Source organism: Bactrocera neohumeralis, chromosome 2, assembly GCF_024586455.1.
Source record: "Bactrocera neohumeralis isolate Rockhampton chromosome 2, APGP_CSIRO_Bneo_wtdbg2-racon-allhic-juicebox.fasta_v2, whole genome shotgun sequence".
NCBI lineage: Eukaryota > Metazoa > Arthropoda > Insecta > Diptera > Tephritidae > Bactrocera > Bactrocera neohumeralis.
Genome location: NC_065919.1, coordinates 24,367,834 through 24,389,439, shown reverse-complemented (window position 1 = coordinate 24,389,439; position 21,606 = coordinate 24,367,834). Strand labels below are relative to the sequence as shown.

General features: G+C 39.3%; 1 protein-coding gene across 3 annotated transcripts in view; it reads left to right on the top strand.

The window, feature by feature from the left end:
• The window catches only part of LOC126751094 (fatty acyl-CoA reductase wat), a 144,092-nt gene that overhangs the window by 61,279 nt on the left and 61,207 nt on the right, over positions 1 to 21,606 (top strand). For all 3 annotated transcript variants that reach the window (XM_050461047.1, XM_050461046.1, XM_050461048.1), the window contains one exon: positions 16,225 to 16,250. The gene's annotated coding sequence lies outside the window, so the exon portion shown is untranslated. The remainder of the gene's footprint in view (positions 1 to 16,224; positions 16,251 to 21,606) is intronic.

Genomic DNA, 21,606 nt, shown 5'->3' with positions numbered 1-21,606 from the left:
TCTCCATGAATGTGTGATGGGAATACGAATTTGATAAAACTAAATCATCGTAAAACGTTTTCGACATTCGCAACGATTCTGCACAAGAAATTTGGTAAGAAATACAAAACTTGAGACAAATTCTTTGTTCGATATTTTTATTCAATGTAAAAATTGCAACGCCGCACCTCTCGCCACAGATGACGAAATTTGGCAACAATGCTTTACAAAACTTTTGTCTGGATATCAACTTTTCCAAACCTTAGACATTCCTATTAATTTAAAAACTGAAATTTTCAAGAAGGATGTTCTATGAAAATATGCAAAAATTAAAATTAGTAATTTGTTGTTCTTGCTCTTGATTGCCCCATTTTCTCAATGAGCTCTTCTCTATTTGTTTTTGATTCTAAGGGGTGATTCAAGTAGAGTTCTTCTTTTCAATAGACTTTTTTTGAGGGAGATACTATTCGCCCATCTTGAGATCATCACCCATCTTGAGACACAGCATTCATTATTGGATAATATTTGACTGCATAGACCACCCCGAGCACATAGTGAAAAAAATATAGCAGCCATAGCTGAGAGTGTACACGAAGTCCTTGGACTGTCGATTCGGCGCCGTTCCCAACAATTCGGAACGACTTGTCGCCTTTTATGTCAAGATTTTAAATTGAAAGTGTACAAAATACAGCTTTTAGAAGAACTGAAGCCGCTCGATCTTCCTAAGCGATATCGCTACGTTTTCGAACTAAATTTTGTTCAGCGATTTGGCTCGTTTCTGGCTCAATGGGAATCCGGTTTGTTGTGTTTTTTTCAAAAATTATGCCGGTGAGCATCTAATGAATGGCGACCGTTATCGCGCTTTGATAGCCGATTATTTGATGTCTGCAACCGAAGTTCGTGATCTCGGCAACATTTGGTTTTAAGAAGACAGCGCCACTTCCCACACACCACATCAATCAATGCTTTCATTGAGATAACACTTCGGTGAGCAGATAATTTTACGTTTTGGACCGGTCGATCGCCGACCAAGATCGTGTTATATCTCACCATTAGACTTTTTCCTGTGGGAACATGAAAGTTCAAAGGCTATGCGGATAATCTCGCTTCGATTCCGGCCTTGGATAAAAATTATCGCTCGTGCCATTCGCCAATTACCAGTCGAAATGCTCGAACGAGTCATCGAAAATTGGAGTCAACGGTTGGACCATCTGAGATGTAGCCGCGACCAACATTTGAAGAAGATAATCTTACAAAAATAAATGCCAAATAATGTTCTTTCGTATGATAATAAACATTCCCCATTTAATTTGAAGCTTATGTGTTTTTTCTTAAAAAAAAGTAGTGAATCTCGAAATGGATCACTCTTTATTTCCAAAAAAGGAAATGTTTTAGGGAAGCTAATATTAGCTTCTCACGGAACTCTATATGGCTACAAAGTCTGTGAGAGTAAATGACTATACATTCGTCAGAATTATTCGGTGCGTCGAAAATGGCCTCTTAAGTCTACTGAGAGATTTTCGAAATACATATACATATGTAATTGAAGTTCTTTATTTGCTTCATTTATTTTAGTACAAATTGGCTTACGTTAAGTTAATCTGGTTATGAAACAATATATTGACTTTTACACTGTTTGCGATATTTACTTGATTTAGAGTAATCTAACATGTAAATACAGTTTATGAAGAGCTTGGTGTTTAAATGAGTTAAGCATCCATCCCCTCTATCCGGTAAAACTGGCGCATCCTAATACGCCAGCTTAATTCACCACAGCTGATGACATTACAACACTACACTAATGTAACACACCACTCTCGTACGTAACCCAACTCACAAAAGGAAGGGACAACGGGAAAGCTATGCAATTCGTCAGCTGCAGCTCGCCCATCAACACACACATTCGCCATATACACATTCGCACCTTAACATCCGTCTCCAACACATTCGTTTACACAATTCGTCCTAAACAATTGGTTCGACACACTTCGTCACACACAATTCGTGTACACATTTCGTAAATCACTATTCGCGCTGCATTTTCAATAAAAAAAACGTCGTCTCCACACGGTTTCTGCTAGTTGCCATTGGATTTAAACCATCAAGCAATTCAACTCAACTTTAGATCCTGCGAGGCGCCACAAATACTTCCTACGATTACTCAGCGGTCCGGTTTGCGAGTTCCATCTGACTCGTTCCGTACATATGTGCTCGCATTTCAAATATACAATTGTATTTTTCCAAATTATTCACTTGGAATCGAGTGCTGACGACTTTCTCTAATTTTTTAAGTAGTATGATCAACCCACAACACAACACAACACAACTTAATTGAGTGCTAGAGACCTTTGTACCTGGTATTGAATATGGAACTATTGCTAGAGAGCTTGGCTTACAGTGTATAAAGTCTTTTTTAACATCTCAGCAGATAGAGCCCCATTACATCTCGACTTGGTAATAGAGCGCACTAGTCCGGGCATCGATAGTATGCTTCAATTTCCTGGACCTCAACTTTCAAACATAATTAAGTTTTAACAAGTATAATCCTTTCTAATTTAAGCAATTTGGCCGCTAGAAAATCACAGCTTTAAAATTACAATATTTTCTTTCAGTGCAGCAATTTATGTGCCAACGAAGCATTAAAAATATGTGAACTTAGGTAATACGACTATGTTGCAGTATTATCGACTAAATCGTGCGTAACACTCAAAATACTTAAATACGTACATACATACATACATACAGAGGCATATATATGTATGTGTGCTCACTAATGCTTACCTAATAAGCGCAGCGCGAGTATTTATTATGATTTCACTAAAACTGCGAACGCACAGACTGGAACTGGAACTGGACAGCGAACAAGAGCGCTGGTAATTATTTTAGCGCGTTAATTACACACACATAATATATGATATATATATATATGTATATATGTATATACACATAAGCACATATATTGGTAATTTGATTTGCATTATTGTTGCTTTTAAGCCCACAAATGCCATGTGCCGACAGGCAATAAGTTTAACATTATATTACGAAAATGAGCGATAATTGAAGCGTTGATAGATGGGCGGCGCGGGTCGGTGATTGCGGCAATCGAAATGTGATTTATTTAATTGACGTATAAATGGTGCTAAGAAGTGATCAAAGGATATTATAAAAGAGGATTTGCAGAGTGTTTTCATACGTAAGGACGTATGAGCATAATAATAATATGTTATGTATAAGAGCTTCAAAAAATAACGGGCATTTTTTGTTTTTTTTTCACTTTAGACGAAGCTAAAGGAACTAAAATCCACAAGGTTAGACACCTATACATGAGTAAACTTCAAAGCCTATGAGATGTTGCGTTGAATTAAATTCCTAATTTCATGACTTAATTATAGAATCACAATCCCTTTATACGGTGCTTGTCTTCCCTTGAGCTCTAGAAATCCTAAAAACGAAAAAAAAAATCGAGAAAAGGTGCGAATGTGATTTCGGTCGGTCAGTGTGTATGGAAGCTATGTATATGCTATAGTGATCCGATCTGAAGAAATTCTTCGAAAATCGCCCCATTGCCTTAGGTAAGAACTCATGCCAAATTTGGAAGATATCTTGTCAAATGAAAAAAGCTTTCCATACAAGGACTGGCTTTTGATCGATCAGTTTGTGAGGCAGCTATATGCTTTAATATTTCGATCTGGAAATTTAATGGGGAATCATTCGAAAGAATATGCTTTGGCATTTATTTTTTGAGGATTACCTCTTTCAAATGTTGGCCGCAGATACGCCTTAGATGGTCCTATCCGTTGAGTTCAATTTTCGATGACTCGTTCGAGCATTTCGACTCGTAACTGGCGAATGACTCGCGAAATTTTTTGCTCCATGGCCTGAATCGAAGCGGGATTGTTCGCATAAACTTTAGACTTTACATATTCCCACAGGAAAAAGTCTAACGGTGTGATATCTTGGTGGCCAATCGACCGGCCCAAAACGTGAAATTGTCTGCTCCCCAAAGAATTCTCTCAAAAAATCCATTTATTTATGCGATGTTTGGGAACTGGCTGTGTCTTGTTGGAACCAAATCACGAGCTTCAATTTCAGGCATCAAATTGTTGGTTATCATGACGCGATAACAGTCGCCATTTACGGTTACATTCTCACGTATTATTTTTGAAGAAAATACTGGCCTACAAACCACACCAAACCGTTGTTTTTTCTGGATGAAATAGCTGCTCTTGAATCTTTTCAGGTTGCTCTTCGACCAAAATGCGGCAATTTGACTTTATTACATACCCTTTGAGCCAAAAGGGTCCTCATCGCAGAACAAAATTTGGCTCGAAAACGTTGGATCTTTTTGGAACTTTCCAAAAGCCCATAATGCGAAGCGATGCCGCTTGGAAAGGTCGAGCGCCCTCAGTTCTTGCAAAAGCTGTACTTTGTATGCTTGCAATTTAAGATCTCGACTTAGAATGCGCCTAATAGTACTGCACGTCCGTCCGAGTTGCTGCGAACGGCATCGAATTGACTCTCCACGGTTCTCGTGTACGCTCCCAGCTACGGCTGCTATATTTTCTTCACTGCATGCTGGACGTGGTCTATTCGGTTGAAAATTATCCAATAAGGAATGCTGCGTCTCTGGGAAATTCATGAAAAAGAAGAAATACGAGAAATGGAGAGTATAATAACGGAGTCTTCGAAGTTTTTTTCGCGGACAGTGTGGGTGATATGAAACCGTCTGAAGAGATGAGCAGTAGGCTTTTTTACGGTTAGATTAGAGCTTGTGGGGAAGACTAATGGAAGAGTTTACTGTCAGAATAGCACATAAATAGTCCACAAACATAGGCAGCCGTGCATTCGAGTTTAGTTAAGGCGTGTTTAAGCTCAATAAGCATGGAGCTATCTCAAATGGATACATGTCTCGATGCCTGATCACAGCAGAACCATTACTAATTGCAAAGCTGATGAACTTGCACGAAAAGTAATGAAAATTAATATTTGAGATCTCCAGGTTTTAGTTCATGTTCTGTAGCTTAAATATCTTGCCATAAGGTTCCTTAAGTCGGTCTTTAAAAGACGTCGTATAAGACTGATCGATATACGTACATATATATATATTTATTTGTCGTAGATGTATAAAAAATATATAGATATTCATTTAATGTCTACTAATCGCCCATCGCATTACATTAGAGAAAGTCTTTAGAAACAGAAAATGTAGCGGTTTCCGGAAAGCAGCTGCATATATACTGGATTCCTGATAACTGATGATACCACTGAACCAGGACAGGAAGTACGGAAATCACTACAATTGTTGCACAATTAAATTTCCGGCGGATCAGGACGAGATGGATCGCCGAGATCATATGCAAGAGCCTTGAAGAAAAACACGTATACTTTTACTCACACGGTCTCGAAAGGACCGTTGTTGGTCTAGTGACAGGTAGCATATACGAGCCGGATGGCCACAAGTAATGACGATACATGCAGCGAGTGCAGGGCAGGCATGAGAGAGACGCTGAACACTTCCCAAACTGCTATACAGCGTTATCTAGAACTTGTTTTAGATATCTAGGAGCTTCGCAGTTCGAGAAACTACACGAAGTATTAAACTTAGATATCACGTCGGTCTTAAACTTAGCAAAAAATCATTGATGTTCTTCAAATTAAACACAGCCTACATCCGGAATTATTATAAGGAGCAGTAGATCTGTGTATGGCTTTGATAGTCAGTCCACTATAACCTAACATAATTTTTATTATGGAAATAGAGAAAAAATTATGAAAAAAAGAGAAATGTGCTAAAAAGCCATACATTGGTAGATTAAGTTGCAGATAAATTTTTGAAAATTCTTATTTCGATAGCTTAGAAATTCAAAAAAAAAAACAAAAATCGGAATTCGGACCTCTAAAAATCTATTAGCTTTCCCGTTACGCTTACTATTTGACAGCTCCAATTTCAGAGTTAAATTCCAGCTTGATATTAACCGTATGTTTTCTTAAGCATATACAACTTTTTGAAAAAATGTAGCATACTTTTCGGCGCCAAGCTGAAAGTGTGTCAACCAATAAAACGTTTGCGGAATTTCAATCAAATATAAATACGCACACATATAAACAATTATACGCACTGAGATTTTGAAATTGAAAATCGCTTTCAAATTCGTTAAATAAAATAAAAATACCGTTAAATGCATACGCTGATAATTTCGAGTGTGTGCGTGCGCTTTTATACCTTTTTACCGCCAGCAGCTGGCATTTGCACGCGCGCCTTTAGCAACCGTTAGAGCATGTGTTAAAATAAAATTGCGGCTGTTGCGGCAAGCGGTGGCAGGCATCAAAAGCGCACAGCAGCGCAATAAAAACCACAACAACAACAATACATGTGTGTGTGAGTGTAAAGTAAAGCAAAGCAAAGAGCAAAGTCAAGCAATGCAAAGCAATCAAATCAAAAACAACAAATAAACAAACCAACAAAATGAACAAGCAGCCATCAAACTAAGCGTTCACTAATATAACACTCATACGCCGTGTAGGGCGGCAGGCACGAACTCGCTCAACACACACACAGCGGCTCATGTGCGAGTGCACGTCACACCCACCGATTAACACTGAACACGCCACACTCATTGACTAAGTGACTAACTGGCTGAATGACAGACAGATGGATGGACGGACGGACGGACGGACGGACTGTTTGACTGACACGTATAAACAATTTGCCATCATAAATGTAAGACGGCTTGACGCAGCGATTGATGGGCGGATATGCTTGAGTGTGAAGTGTGTTGTGGGTCGGTGGGTTGATGGGTTTGCTGACTTGACGGGTAGTCGAGCAGGTCGTGCGGGTCATGCGGGTCGTCAAGCAGGCGAATTAAGCGTCTGTGCGGGAATCCTAAGCCATCGATAAGGCGTGATGTATATGTAGGCGTTTAGTGCACAAAAGTGAGGTTAGCTGCGTGTGTGTGCGCGTATGTATTGTTGTTGTGGTAGATTGAGGTGACGCAAATTACTCGCATGCGGAGCAATGTGCGTCAGGCATTTAGACATCAACACTATAGGCGTTGACTAACATTATTATTACATGCTGGCATGACATGCACGCACGCACACGCACGCACACATACTTACATACATGTAGCCGATATAAGCATGCCATGCAAGAATTGTCGAGCTAACGGTATTATGTACAAGTTTCCAAGTGGCAAACTTCTTTTTACCAGAAACAAAAAAACTCTTGCTTAGAATGTGAAAAAAACGCTCTCTCAATTTTATCAAGATAACTCACATATTGGCCGAGGTATGCGGTATAAAGTCACCCAGAAGTTCGAATATCTTTATTTTAGGTATATTGGGGCTCAGTGTAGTATTAAACCTATTCAACCCTTTTTGACAGACAGACATAATATTATCAGGGAAATATTGTCCTTGAGTTTCAATCATAAATCTGACATGTTGACCACTATTTTTGGTAAAAAGTCAACTGTAGGTACCGGGGTCCAAATATTCGGTAACTAGGGGCTTGAACAGTTTTTGTTAGATTTGGAAAATTTTTGGCCTTAAAGCGGCATACACTAAAGGCATTGTTCGTGCAAATAAATAAAAATATCATAGGAACTCCACATTTAAAATTTGGTTGAAATCGGTCGAGCGAGTCTCGAGATATGTGCTTTCATTTATAAGTGGGCGGTGCCACGCCTATCATGCAATTTCGACTCCGGTTCCGTTAAAGCCCTCTCAAAGCAACTCGGAGCTAAAATTTAATGCCTCTGGCGTATTTAGTTACTGATTTAACGCGCTTTTAGTAGTTTTTAACAGTACCGTTATATGGGGAGTGAGCGGGATTATCATCCGATTTCAAAAATTTTCACGCCATCGGTAGGAGTTGTTATAACATTTATGCTGAGAAAATTTAGTTGTTATAGCTTAAGTGGTTTAGGAGATACATTAAACTTATTACAGGGCGGGGCCACGCCCACTTTTTTCAAATTTTCAGCCCACAGGTGGCTTTTGCTACTGCAATTTCTTCTTGTCAAATCCAGTTTTATGTTTTAATATAGTGCTAAGTTATGGCCCTTTATATGTTTTCGGTAAATGGCGATTTGTGGGCGTGGCAGTAGTACGAATACGTCCATCAGCGAACTCGTACTTTGTTTGGCCAAGGAACGCGCATACTAAGTTTCAACAAGATATCTCAATTTTTACTAAAGTTGCAGCATGTACGGGCGGACGGACAGACAGACAGTCACCCAGATTTCAACTCGTCTCGTCATCCTGATCATTTATATGTATATACTTAACCCAATTTCTATCTCGCTCAGTTTCAGGTGAGCTAAACTATTATACCCTGTAGCAACATGTTGCAAAAGTGTGGAGATAATGATATCTCGAAGAAGCTGGTACACATGTTTCTTGCTTCTGTTAGCTTGGCATTGAATATACCATTGCCACGCCCACAAATTACCGTTATACGAAAAATTATATGTCTAAGGCACAAATTCCAATTTTACGCAGAGAGTCACGGTAGTAAGGCACATCTGTCATTTAAAAATATTTTACAAAGTGGGCGTGATCACGCCCCCTTACAGATTAATACATAATACATAAACTACTTAAACTATATAAAAATTGCTGGAAAGATAATTTCTAACATTTTTTGTGCAGTGTATAATTGGGTAAAATCGGCTAGCAACCACGCCCACTTCCATTATAACTGTTCTACATCCGTTTTAAAGGTGCACCAAGTATGTTAACGCAAAACGCCAGAAGTATTGAATTTTATCGTTAATATTGTACGGCGTGTGAATCGGTATATAATTTGGAGAAGGGGCGTGGCTTTCCAAACTTTTAGTCGAAACCCGAAAACTGAACAAATAATTGGTTTGTTGCATGAACCAATTTTGATGAAAATTGCCATATTTTTAAATTCGTTCTGATTCTGTCACTTTTCAGTATATAAATCCAGCAACATTGAAGATATGGGCATAAAATGTCGGCAAATGTGGAAATCGGTCCAAACTTTTAAGCCCACAGATATCGCATATGAGGGCCTCGGTGCCTATATCCAACTGTTTTACCGAAAATATCGTTTAATTTATTAGATATCTTAATAAAATTTAGTGCAAATCGTTTCATGATGACAGCGAGGTCTGGTGCGCAATATAGCGAAAATGGGTTTAATAATTCGCTTATCCCCCTTATCCCTAATTTAATGATTTTCGAGCTTACCGTTGACTTTGTAGCATGTTTATATCGCTCAGCCTGTAATATGTGAGTGAAAAAAAATACCAACAAAAGATACTAGCCTTAGATCTTTTCAAATTGTCCGACTGTATCCGAACTTTGTGTCCCGTTATGTGTTTTAGCTATATTTTCGCAGTCTCTAAATGGTTAATTTGGTAATCCTTTAAGTCCCTCTTGCAGTTTTTACAGCCGGGTATGCGCCTACCTACATACTTATTCAAAATTATATGTTTACCTACACACACACGTACACACACACACATACACACGTATCATTTCACCAAAATTAGCCGCCTTTCTTATTATGCTTGCATATTTAGCATGCGATTATATTAGCTGGCAGTGCTGATAAGTTCGTTTGTTTGCTTATGACAGCCAATCAAGCGGTACCAGCGTCTGCGCCTAGAAGTATGCAAGCGACAATACGCATATGTCTGCTTGTGTGTATGTAAATGTGACAGCTGTTTATATGTGTCAGTCATGTGTTTGTATTTATTAGATTTGTTGTTGTTGTAATGCATATTGGCTGCCACCTGCCTCGACGCGCGTTTGTATTTGCCTGAAATGGCCTGTTTATCGTATTTGTTGTTGTTGCATTGATTTTATTATTTCGGATTTGCAAAGGCCCGCAGCCGAGCAAATAGCTTATCAACACTTGAAAAGCACACGTGCAGACATACCGTTAGTTGTAAATGTGTGTGTGTGTTTTGTTTGCATTCTCACAGTCGAAAGCGCATTTGCTATGTGTGCGTGTGTATGTGTGTGTGTGTGTGTGTGAATTTGCATTATATATTTCATCATGGAAATAACCAGAAGTGACCCACAACTGCGCCGCATATCAAATATACCAAAATCATTGATTGACCAGCGCTGTGCCAAGCAGCCACCAAGTAATTAGTCCATTGAACAACAACTTAAATGCAATAAAATAGCAATTTTGGGTATTTCTCGCATATTTTTGTTTAATATAAGTAAGAGCAGATGAAAGCTGTCATTGAAATAAATTGTTTAGTCAACTAATTCAATACCTTTCCAAAGCCCTATTGGTTTCTCCATTACATACTAACGTTTACTCGATGGACTTTCTGTGTACTAGAGAGCTGAGGGTTGCTTAACTCGACTTGTAGCTTTCAGAAACTCCATGAAACGAAGTCCAAAGCTCGATGCGCACAATCTGTATGGTTTATGGATTAAGGTAGTTCTTAGAATATACGGTGGGCTGATATTTCACTAAGTGTTGTTTGAACCACAAGTGGGTCAGTCTCAATTCACTCTATTATATAAACACATATATTTTCTCCTATACAAAATGGAAAATGGAACGTCTGCTCTATTGTCATCGATTGGGAAATCAGGTTCGCTATCTCCTGATGTTATGTCTTCATTGCCATTCAACAGGCTGCAGAAGTGTTTCATCCATAATTTCAGTATGCTCTGAGCATCAGTCACTATATCACCTCTGCGGGTTCTACAAAAGTATGTTTCGATTTGGAAGCCTTTTATTAGACGCCGCATCTTTTCGTAGAATTTTCGAGCATTACCCCTGTCGGCCAGCTTTACAAGTTATTCGTATTTTCTTTTCTCGAAATATTATGCATTACCAAATATATTGAAAGGCCAAATTATAAACATTTAAAAAATGTTGATTCTAGGTCCAAGTAAACCCTACTATTTCCTTACTTTAGTATATCCCTCAAATTATTCGCCTACTTAAATTTAGTTTAGCCTTACACTGTGTTATGACATTTCTCACCATAAGTATATCTTTCTGGCTAGATTCGGTTACGGTTCTAATCTAAACTTGATCTGCATCGCACGTATAATATTTTATTAGTTTTGATTATACTCTCGCAACAAAGTTGCTAAGGAGAGTATTATAGTTTTGTTCACATAACTGTTGTTTGTAAGTCCTAAAACTAAAAGAGTCAGATATAGGGTTATATATACCAAAGAGATCAGGGTGACGAGTAGAGTTGAAATCCGGATGTCTGTCTGTCCGTCCGTCCGTCCGTGCAAGCTGTAACTTGAGTAAAAATTGAGATATCATGATGAAACTTGGTACACGTATTTCTTGGCTCCATAAGAAGGTTAAGCTCGAAGATGGGCAAAATCGGCCCACTGCCACGCCCACAAAATGGCGAAACCGAAAACCTATAAAGTGTCATAACTCAGCCATAAATAAAGATATTTAAGTGAAATTTGGCACAAAGGATCGCATTAGTAAGGGGCAATTTTTTGGAAAAGTGGGTGTGGCCCCGCCCCCTACTAAGTTTTTTGTGCATATCTCGGAAACTACTATAGCGATGTCAACCAAACTCTACAGAGTCGTTTTCTTCCGGCATTTCCATATACAGTTCAAAAATGGAAGAAATCGGATAATAACCACGCCCATCTCCCATACAAAGATTATGTTAAAAATCACTAAAAGTGCGTTAACCGACTAACAAAAAACGTCAGAAACACCAAATTTTACGGAAGAAATGGCAGAAGGAAGCTGCATCCAGGCTTTTTTTAAAAATTGAAAATGGGCGTGGCGCCGCCCACTTATGGACCAAAAACCATATCTCAGGAACTACTAGACCGATTTCAATGAAATTCGGTATATAATATTCTCGTAATACCCTGATGACATGTATGAAATATGTTTCACAACCACGCCTTCTTCCAATATAACGCTATTTTGAATTCCATCTGATGCCTTTTCTGTATAATATATACATTAGGAAATGAAAATACAATTCAATGCTCAAAGTACACAAATTGATCTAATCTAATTAATTTTACAGCAAAATAAAAAAATATGTAAATGACGGATAATGAAATCTCGATTATCACCTTATCATGCGAGAGTATAAAATGTTCGGTGACACCCGAACTTAGCCCTTTCTTACTTGTTTTTATATACATACATATGTATGTAAAAAACATTTTATAGTAGATACATTACCTATATGAACCGATTTTCAACATATTCAAATCCAAGCCTGCTCGTTTTCGTTAAAATATTTCAATACATTTTCAGAATTAATCGAATATTTCTAAATATCGTAAAAAGTATATATATCTATGGCTTCTTCGCTGCCTTAATGCCAGCACAAACAACCGTTAGCCGACAACAATTACACTTTTACGCAATCAACCGACAAATGTATCCTTTTGATAACTCAAATAAATTGCATAACCATTTATCTTCGGCAAATAAAATAAATCAAAATTCATATAAAACCGCTCTTCGTGCTTGCTGGGCACACCAGCGCACACTCACATATACATACATGCTATTTTTGTTGTCGTCCACAACGGTTGACGCTTTGACGAGTCGGGCAAATTGTGCATAGGGATTAATAAGTGTGGCTTTTGTTGTTGCTGCTGCTATGGTTATGGCTTTTATTGCCACTTACTTTGTTGTAGTAGTTGTAGTTGTAGTTTTTGCTGTTGCTGTTGCTGTTGCTGCCGCTTGATTGCCTAGCAGTAAAAATAAAATTATAATAGCTTTAGTTGTAATACAATATTAGCGGCGGCGCAACGCAGCAGCGACGCCGGCAGCGCCGCAGTTGCCATAGACCCGATTGGTCGCTCGTATGGCGGTGAAGTGGCTACGTTGTCGTGCAAATACACGTACATACGGCATTGTAGTTTGTCAATATCGGCAGCTGACTTTCGCGGCAACGTTAAATGACACTATTTTTATGCGGCACGCAGACGTGGTTATTATTTTGATGTTCTGCTTTAGGCAGTTTATCGCCATTGTCGTTGTTGCGCAGAGCATAACAACAACCACCAACGCACAGTCAACTCAACACAAATGGCAAAAGCAATCGCAATGTCAATTGTAAGAGCAATTGCGATAACGGTAATGCATGAATGGCAGGCGATCAACTGGAATGACGCAGAAAGTCATGCGCATGCTATGTGTGAGTATGCATATACTATATATATATGTATGTGTGTGTGTGTGTTTATGCGGTAGCAGTGCTATGTATGTATGTGTTGGTCTATGTTGCAAGTGAGGTTAATAATAAATGCGGCGAAAAACGTTTACTTGCACATAAAACATGTACGTGGTTGCCTTAAGGAGTATGTGTATGTATTATATGTATTATATATGTATATACTTTTTGTATGTATATATGTATTTCTACACATATCAATAACATTGCATAAATTTTGTGCGTATTTACGCAACCTCATTTTGACCGAAAATCAATTTTCATGTCCTTTTTCAGGCTGAGGTTTTTCCAAACCCGAAAAGTATGCAATGAATGAAGTCATTTCCGTTTAGTGGCGATAAAAATTTGATACTTTCATTTCACTTTGTATGCTTTTACCCTTTCTTTTAATATTATGGCGCGTTGATTCATGAATGGGTTGAACGCCTCTTTGACTCGTATGTACTTGAAAATGGGCCACAATCTTTTATACGGGCATCAACTGCTTAGCTACTAGCTTTCTTTAATGAAGCCGATTGGCCAGATTTCCAACGGCGCGTCGTTGTGTTGAAGTATGGCGCTGAAACTGTGAACGAACTCGTTTTACTTCTACTTGGTCTTGAGAACTACTGAAGTGGCTACCTCCATAGCTCCTAAGCACATCACTAAAAAACAATCGTGCTTCTGGTCTGTCTTAAAGTTTGTCGAGAGAACCCATGCGATTTTTTTATACATTTCCCATTGGTGAATATAGCTACATATATATTTTCAAAAGTAGAACTCCTTTATACAAAGTCGCCGTGCCGTGTACTTCTAACTAGCTAATTTTGGATATTTTCTAGAAATGGGTTTTAAAAAGGACGCATTCGATTAGCCTTCATATCAGCAGTTGAGAACTGAGTTATGCAAAGAGTTTTTACCCTCAGTTCATACTTCGGTATTTATATTTGGCTATTCTCGCAACTTTCTCGCCGACAGTTCATCTAGTAAGGACTTTAAACCGTTAGAAAATTAGGTTGGATCATATAATAGAGCTCAACGTTTTTTGCTAATAACGTCTCGAATGCCGGATTATATGCTTGCGGTGCTAAGGACGTGTTTCTAGACAAAATTAGTAGCGTGATGAATAGCGCTCTAAAAATCATACACCAGTGGGAAATGTTGGCTAACCTAGAAGTAATAAGACGGATATGGTATACTTTATAAGAAGATACAAAAAAAAGTCATTCAAACCCTCAAGGCTGAACGTGGCAGAGTTAACTACCAAGGATCACACCAAGTAGCTGGGAGAAATTCTGGACAGCAGACTGATATGGAAACTCAATGTTGAAGAGACGGTGAAAAGGCCAGTGATACTCTCTACGCATGTAAGAAGTTGCTAGAGCCTACATTAGGCTTGTCAACTGCCCTTACGCCTTGGTGTTGTCTAGCATGCCAATCTTGCTTTACGGCCAGCCAAACAGAAAACCGCTGAAACGTATATAGTGGCTCGCTACTCTCTGCATAACGAGAGCACTATGACGCACGTCAACGGCTGCACTAGAAAGGTTACTCAACTTGCAACTAATTGGCATAGAAGCAGCGTAGTCAGCTACAAGATTGGCGGCGATAGGTTTCCACAAAAAATTCATTCATAGCTCGATATGCAGCGGTCGGTGGATAAATAGACAACATGCTCTCCTGCTTTATCTGGGAGAGAAGATTTCAAGTCGCACTAGAAGAGAGTGGATGACGCAGGGGACACGCGGCCTACCAGCGGTACTTCCAACATCTACACGAAGGGATCAGAGAGTGGATGACGCAGGTGACGCGCGAGCCACCAGCAGAGCTTCCAATATCTACACAAACAGATCAGAAATGACCAATGGAGTGGGCACTTATTGGAGCTAGACCTCAGGCGACACTTAAAGCTGCCGGAATACTGCAGTTTCTTCCATGGAGAAGTCTTTGTGGTCAGGAAAGCTGCTGAGTTAGCTAATAACGCATGAAACGACGAAAGGAATACCAATATATATGTCAACAGCCAAGTGCGCTTCTGGGAAAGAACGAAACAGCCGATATGATTGCCAAAAGTGCCATCCGCTTGGCAACCGTGCCTGTTAAGGAAATATGCAAGTCGCTTAAAACGATACACAATGAAATTTTCGAAAAGGCTGACCGACGGTTTAAGATAGGAAGCACTTAAGTCATGCTGATCGAAGGGAAAATGAGGACTGATAATCTTCTATATATTTGATTTACTTTCGTTGCTACTATTGTCTGCTTCCGGGTGTGATGATGCCTTACATTGCGTGAAGAAATAAAACATTTACTAACCGCTTCAAGTACCGTTGCTTAAAGTTTACTTCCGCCTGCTGTCAATCCTTCCTCACTCAATGCATATTGTTTATTTGTCTAATTTTCCCTAAAGCTTTGCTGCTTAACACGTGTTAAACATCCAAATAAACCTAAAATAAATTCAATAAGCATTCTCAGCAAACCGATAAAAATATTTTATTGTCTCAAGTGATAAACGTTGACCTACGGCTTCGAGAATAACAATGTGTTCTACATAAATTTCTCACTTCTTCTGCGACTCTTTGTGTACTTTAATTGCCTTGCAATTAGCCAACCTTGTCATTTACCTCGAAGAGCGGTGTCAATAATATCACTTCGCTTAACCGAAATCGATGCGAACGAATGCCTTGAATCTGTGGCAATCGCATCAAATGTTAGGTTAAGACTTTGAACTCGATTCGAAGACTTTTGCAAAGCTCTTTGCTACGGTATCAATGTCAGGCCACATGGGCCATTACACAAATGAAACCATTCGAAACCAGTTTGATGGTCAACAAGACCGGCTGCGTACTAAGCCAGCCAACACTTGGGCAGGAGCTTGTACAATTTATTGCAACAATTCGTCATTTCGTAATAATTAAGTGTTAGTTTATTATAAATTATCAAATTTGCTCGCACGTGTTGCTCAATGTGGAAATGTTGAAAATTTTTATTTGAAACAATTAAAAAAAAGTACATATGTACCTAATAATTTTTATAATATTTTTGAAACTTTATTGACATTTTCTTATTTCTTTTTTAATTTCAGTGTTGAAAGGAGCCATTAAACTATATGTAAGTTTGTAAGATAGTTAAGCTTGGTTAAGATTTACATATATGTTATATTACATAGCTATATAAATTACAGTTAATCACAAAAATGTGCAATACCTTTGATATAAAATACAGGGTGGCTGATGAATTTTGCTACATTAAGAAACTCAAATAATTTTTTTTTTCAGTGTATGGAATTCATTTCCTTTTAATCATGTTAAAGCTCATTCAATTTTATTAAATATAGCTTGATTAGTTTTAAATATAATGGAATTTAAATGCCCCCCCTGCTCGTTGATGCTTACGCGGCATCTTACCAAAAAGTTGTTCATTACTGCTTGGAGAGTTGAGACAGGAATAGACGCAATTGTTTCTCGAATGGATTGCCTTAGTTCATTCAAATTTGTTGGTTTTGCTTTGTAGACTTCTTGTTGCAATAGCCCCACAAGAAAAAGTCAGGTGCAGTAAGGTCAGGCGACCTGGGTGGCCAACGGAATGTGGAGTTTCTGGATATCAGCTTATTGGGAAATTTTCGTCGCAATTCTGTCATAACAGGTTGGGCTATGTGAGGAGCTGCACCATCTTGCTGAAACCACACAGTTGAAAGAAATTCTCATTCGGCGTAATTCTGGACAGAAAAACTCTCTCAACATGCTCAAGTAACGGTCTTCAGTAACCGTAACGGTGTGACCGTTTTCTTCGAAGAAGTAGGGCCCGACAATGCAGCGTGATGAAACTGCACACCACACTGTGACACGAAGTGGATGCAATTCCGTCTCATGGAGTATCTGTGGGTTGGGAGCACTCCATATTTATATCGAAATGGGCCTCGTCAGACATGAAAAGACAGTTCAACATGTTTCCATCCTCTTCCACCATTTGAAGCATCTTCTGGCAAAACTCCAAGCGAATCGGCAAGTCTGCAGCGTTCAGTTTGTTGGCCATTTGAATTTTATATGGGAATAAGTCCAAATCTTTGTGCATAATTGACTGTAATGACTGTCTGCTTACACCCATTTGAGCAGATAAGTTTCTTGTCGAAACACGTGAATTGTTTTGTATGGCAGCAGCTACAGCAGCGATTGTTTCCTCCGTTCGAACTGAAGGGTTTCGATGGTAAGGTCTTCTGTTGACTGTCCCATGCTCGGCGAAATTGTTTACAAGTCTCATTATGGTCCATCTTTCATCAGCCATGCTGATTCTTAAAACCCACATAAATAATTTTCCTTTATCAGTCAGTCAATCTGTGGTTGTTGTTGTATCGGCTACCTAATCCCCGTTAGGATGATAAGGATTAGATAAGTTGCCATTAAGGTGATCCAACGGTAGACACAGGAAATGTGCTGTCTCGACGTGGTCGGATCATAGATAGAGTTGTGTCAGATGTGTTCGGTTAGCAGGGCATGTAAAAAGGTGGTTAGTGTCTGGCGGAACTCGTTGCACATTGGACATATGTTTGATATGTCAGGGTCGATTCTGGATAAGTAGGAATTAAACTGCTACAGTATCCAGAACGATGCTGCGCAAGGCTCACTCTCGTTTCTCGCCGCAACTCGAGCTATTCGTCTGCAATGGGTGGTGGTTCAAGTACGCCATTCGCTGAGAGGGAGTCGGTGAAGATGTTAATGGCTTCACTGTGAATGTCGTCGACATAGTTGAGGACCTCTTTATGCTCCTGGGAGGCGGTTTCGCTACAAGCAGGTGACTGCAGGAATGATTTTTGCAAAAGCACCCCAGCAGAAAGTGCTTGGAAAAGAGTTCATTATGCTCCTTAAGTGGGAGTACACCAGTGAGGCCCTCACTAAGCAAGTGCTTGATGGGAGACATCAAGGGGCATCCTGTCGTGGTTTGGAGTGCAGTATTCTGTTGCTTACATCTCTATGTTTCCCTGCATCCAGGCGACCATATTGGTGCTGCGTAGATAAGGACTGGCCGGCCGATTGCCATGTATGTTGCCAACAACGTTTATTTATTTGGTTCCCATATGCTGCCGGCTAGTAACTTGAGGATTTTGTTGCGGAACCCTCTGTTTAATTTTTCTCCCTTTAGAGTTTTTACCTCGAAACAGTACGGATGTTTGTCGACGGCTCAGGTAGTTCATGGTCCACCCCTTTTTGAGGAAACGTAGATTTTTCGATGTCCTCAAGTAGCGTTGTGTGATGGAGTGTGTCGAAGACTTTTAAAAAATTCAACGCTACGAGGATCGTCCTCTCGCAGAATGGTTTTTGGTTAATGGTATGAACTATTTGGGCGTTTATGACGCTAAGTTCTGTGGTGGTTACGTGCACTTTTCGGAAGCTGGTGATTTGCTAGTCTCAGGTGGTGAGGGGTGGTCGGGAGTAGCTTGGCCTCAAGTGTTTTCACCTCTGGAGTGGGGAAAATTATAAGACTCCTCTTTGTTGGCGAGATTTCTAGAATTCAGTCTTTCGACTTTCCACATATCGGGTATTTGAAGAGTGTAAGCGACAGGTTGAGAACCTTGGTGAGGAATATTACTCCCGTCGAGCTTAGGTGTTTTAGCAGCAGCATGTTAATTCCATCAGGGCCAATGGATTTAGAGGATTTTGCTTTGTTGATGATACTCTGAACCTCCTCATCGGTGAAAGTATGTGATGCGCAGTCTTTTCGCATTTTGCGTATGCGTCGGATAACACATTGATTGCCTTTGTCTACCGAGGGGTGCGGTGTAAATTGCCGGCTAAAATAGCTCACACATTTCTTCGGGTCCGAAAGGATATGACGATTGAATTGAATTTCAACTCGATCAAAAGCTTACTCCCGTCGGTGGAGTGGTTGCAGGACTTCAGGTGCTCCATAATTTTGTCCGCTTGTGTTGATTTATCATTTGCCGAATTTGAGATCGCTTTTTTGGGGATCACTGGGATCGGCAAGGCGTAAGCTGTAGAGCCCATTAGTTAAAACAGCTGCTTCGGCTGGGAAATTAGTGAGGAGTTCTGCGATTCATCCAACCGAGATGATGCGAGCGGTAGCAGCTCCGTCCCTTTACAATCATTTGACAGGCTGGTATGCTAGGCAGGAATGCGGCTGATTAACATTTTTGGATTTCATGGACGCTAACTCCGTTGCTGAATCCAAAAATAACTCTCAAAATTTTAGGGAGTGTGAGGCAACATTGTTAAAAATGGAACACGTCGGAACTGAGTTTATCAAATTCTCAATATAATATCAATAAAACACAGCAGTTTTAAAAATAATGTGTTGATATGCTTTTGTAATAAAAAATGGTTTGCAAGAATTGCATTTGACATTGATGTAACATTTATACATAAGTCAACGTCTTGGAAACTGATTAATCAGTTAAGTTTAACGTGCTTGTGAACGGTCGTGTTAGACAAATTTAATCTTTCAGCAATCTCTCGTGTTGTTATTCGACGACTTGCATTGGTCAACGACTTTATTTCAGCGGCGAGATCTTCCAGGACGTGATGCAGCTTCAAGACTGAAATATCTGGAACGAAATTCGTAAACAAATTTTGGTTGTATAAACAATGTTATATTTTGTAAGAGTTATATATGTGAGTATCAAAAATAATCGAAATATGGAAAAAGAGAGATAGAGTTCGATACCGTTTTTAATTGTTTTACAAAGTACGAGTATCTTTGGACATCGAATTATAGATATTATGCTTTTGAAGTTCGTAAGTATATATTATCCCCCGTGTCATCGGTTGAAAATAAAAAAATGTTTTTATTTGGTTATGCTTTTATTAGCCAAACAAATAAACGTTTTTTTGATTAACGACTCTGATGAGTTTAGACTGTATGAAGAATGAACTCTAAAATTTGAAGTAGAAAGTTTCACAAAAAAATTGTCGATCACTATGTAACCCGAACGAAGCCTTATTTTTAAACGGCCAAGAACTGTCAACTGTCAAAACAACAATAATAGTCTCACAATTCAAAACAACTTGCAATAATTTTATGATTTCTGTTTCCAATCTCATTGGTGGTATTAAAGAGCTACAAGGAAGTCAACCGGAAATGTGCACATGAGTTTGACTTATTTTAAGCCCCAGTTTCTTAATAAATATAAGCAATCAAATCAATACCAATTTTCGTTTGCTGGTTCAAATGGCCATGACATTGATGGCCAATCAATGACTATTATTTCATTATATTATTTCACTCCTCAAAGAGGTTAAAGTTAGTCATTGAAGGCCGATGTTTTTACGCGACAACAGACGACAACTGCGTGTTTGCGGATTTCTATTGTTTATTCTGTTATTATTATTATTTTTATGAGTTTTCAATTCTTCAATTTCAATATCATCAGCTGTGAATTGGCGTTTTTCATTTATCGTAAAATATTTTCTGCATTTCACGGCTGTTGGCAGTGGCGATGGCGTTGCGAGTTCATGAACGAATGTTTGGAGTTTGCCCGCTAAGGCAATAAAGACACACACACGCGCGCACCCGAACACCAATTATGTGGCGAATGAAACACCACATTTATTAAAACGTTACAAAATATTTATTTAAAAGCACTTCTATTCTTGATGGCGTCTATCAAAAGAGTGACGCTTTCAGAATAACTGACAAAACCGTGTTGCCAGATCTAATACCTCTTGTCTGTGTACCCACAGAATAATTGACAAACAGGGTTGCATATTGAGTGCCCACTACTCCCCCCAAATAAAGACTTGCTGGACTTTTTGAGGTTGAGTTTCAATATCAGATTTTAGCGCGGGTGTAAATATTTCAGGTACTTTGGTGCATGGGAAGGCTGGTTGATGTACGTGGCGAATTCGTTGGTTCGGTGAGAATACGTCTATGTGGCGTGTTGTGGAATACTTCATCATTCAAATGAGCTGGTTTTAGGCGCTCGATGCTTCCATTTATAACCTTGCGTTAACCTCGATGGCAAAAACACGTTCATCAAGTCTTTTGATCACTTGGGCCTGGATATGGCTGGTCAAGTGGTCGTTTAGTTGCGTCGATCCTCAGGAATACATGTGTGCATGTTGACAGTTCTTTGAAACAGAACGTTTCTGACGGCCATGGTGCGTATACGTTTGCCGCCGACTAACCGTGCAAGAGCTGAGCGCACTGTGGTCGATCGGTAGTAAGCTTGGGGCATCCGTAGCGGGCGATCCAAAGAACGTGTTGGCAACCGTGCTTGCCGTTATGTCTTTAATGGGTACCGCTTCTGGCCATTTCGTAAATCGGTCAACCATAGTCATGCAGTACTTGAATCCATGAGAGTCCGGTAAAGGTCCGACTAGATCCAAATGAACATGATCGAATCTCTCCAAATACATGGCGACCTATTTTGGACCGTTGACATGGGACACATTCTCGGGCCCATTGCGTAACATCTTTGTTCATTGATGGCCATACGTATCTTTGAGCGATGAGT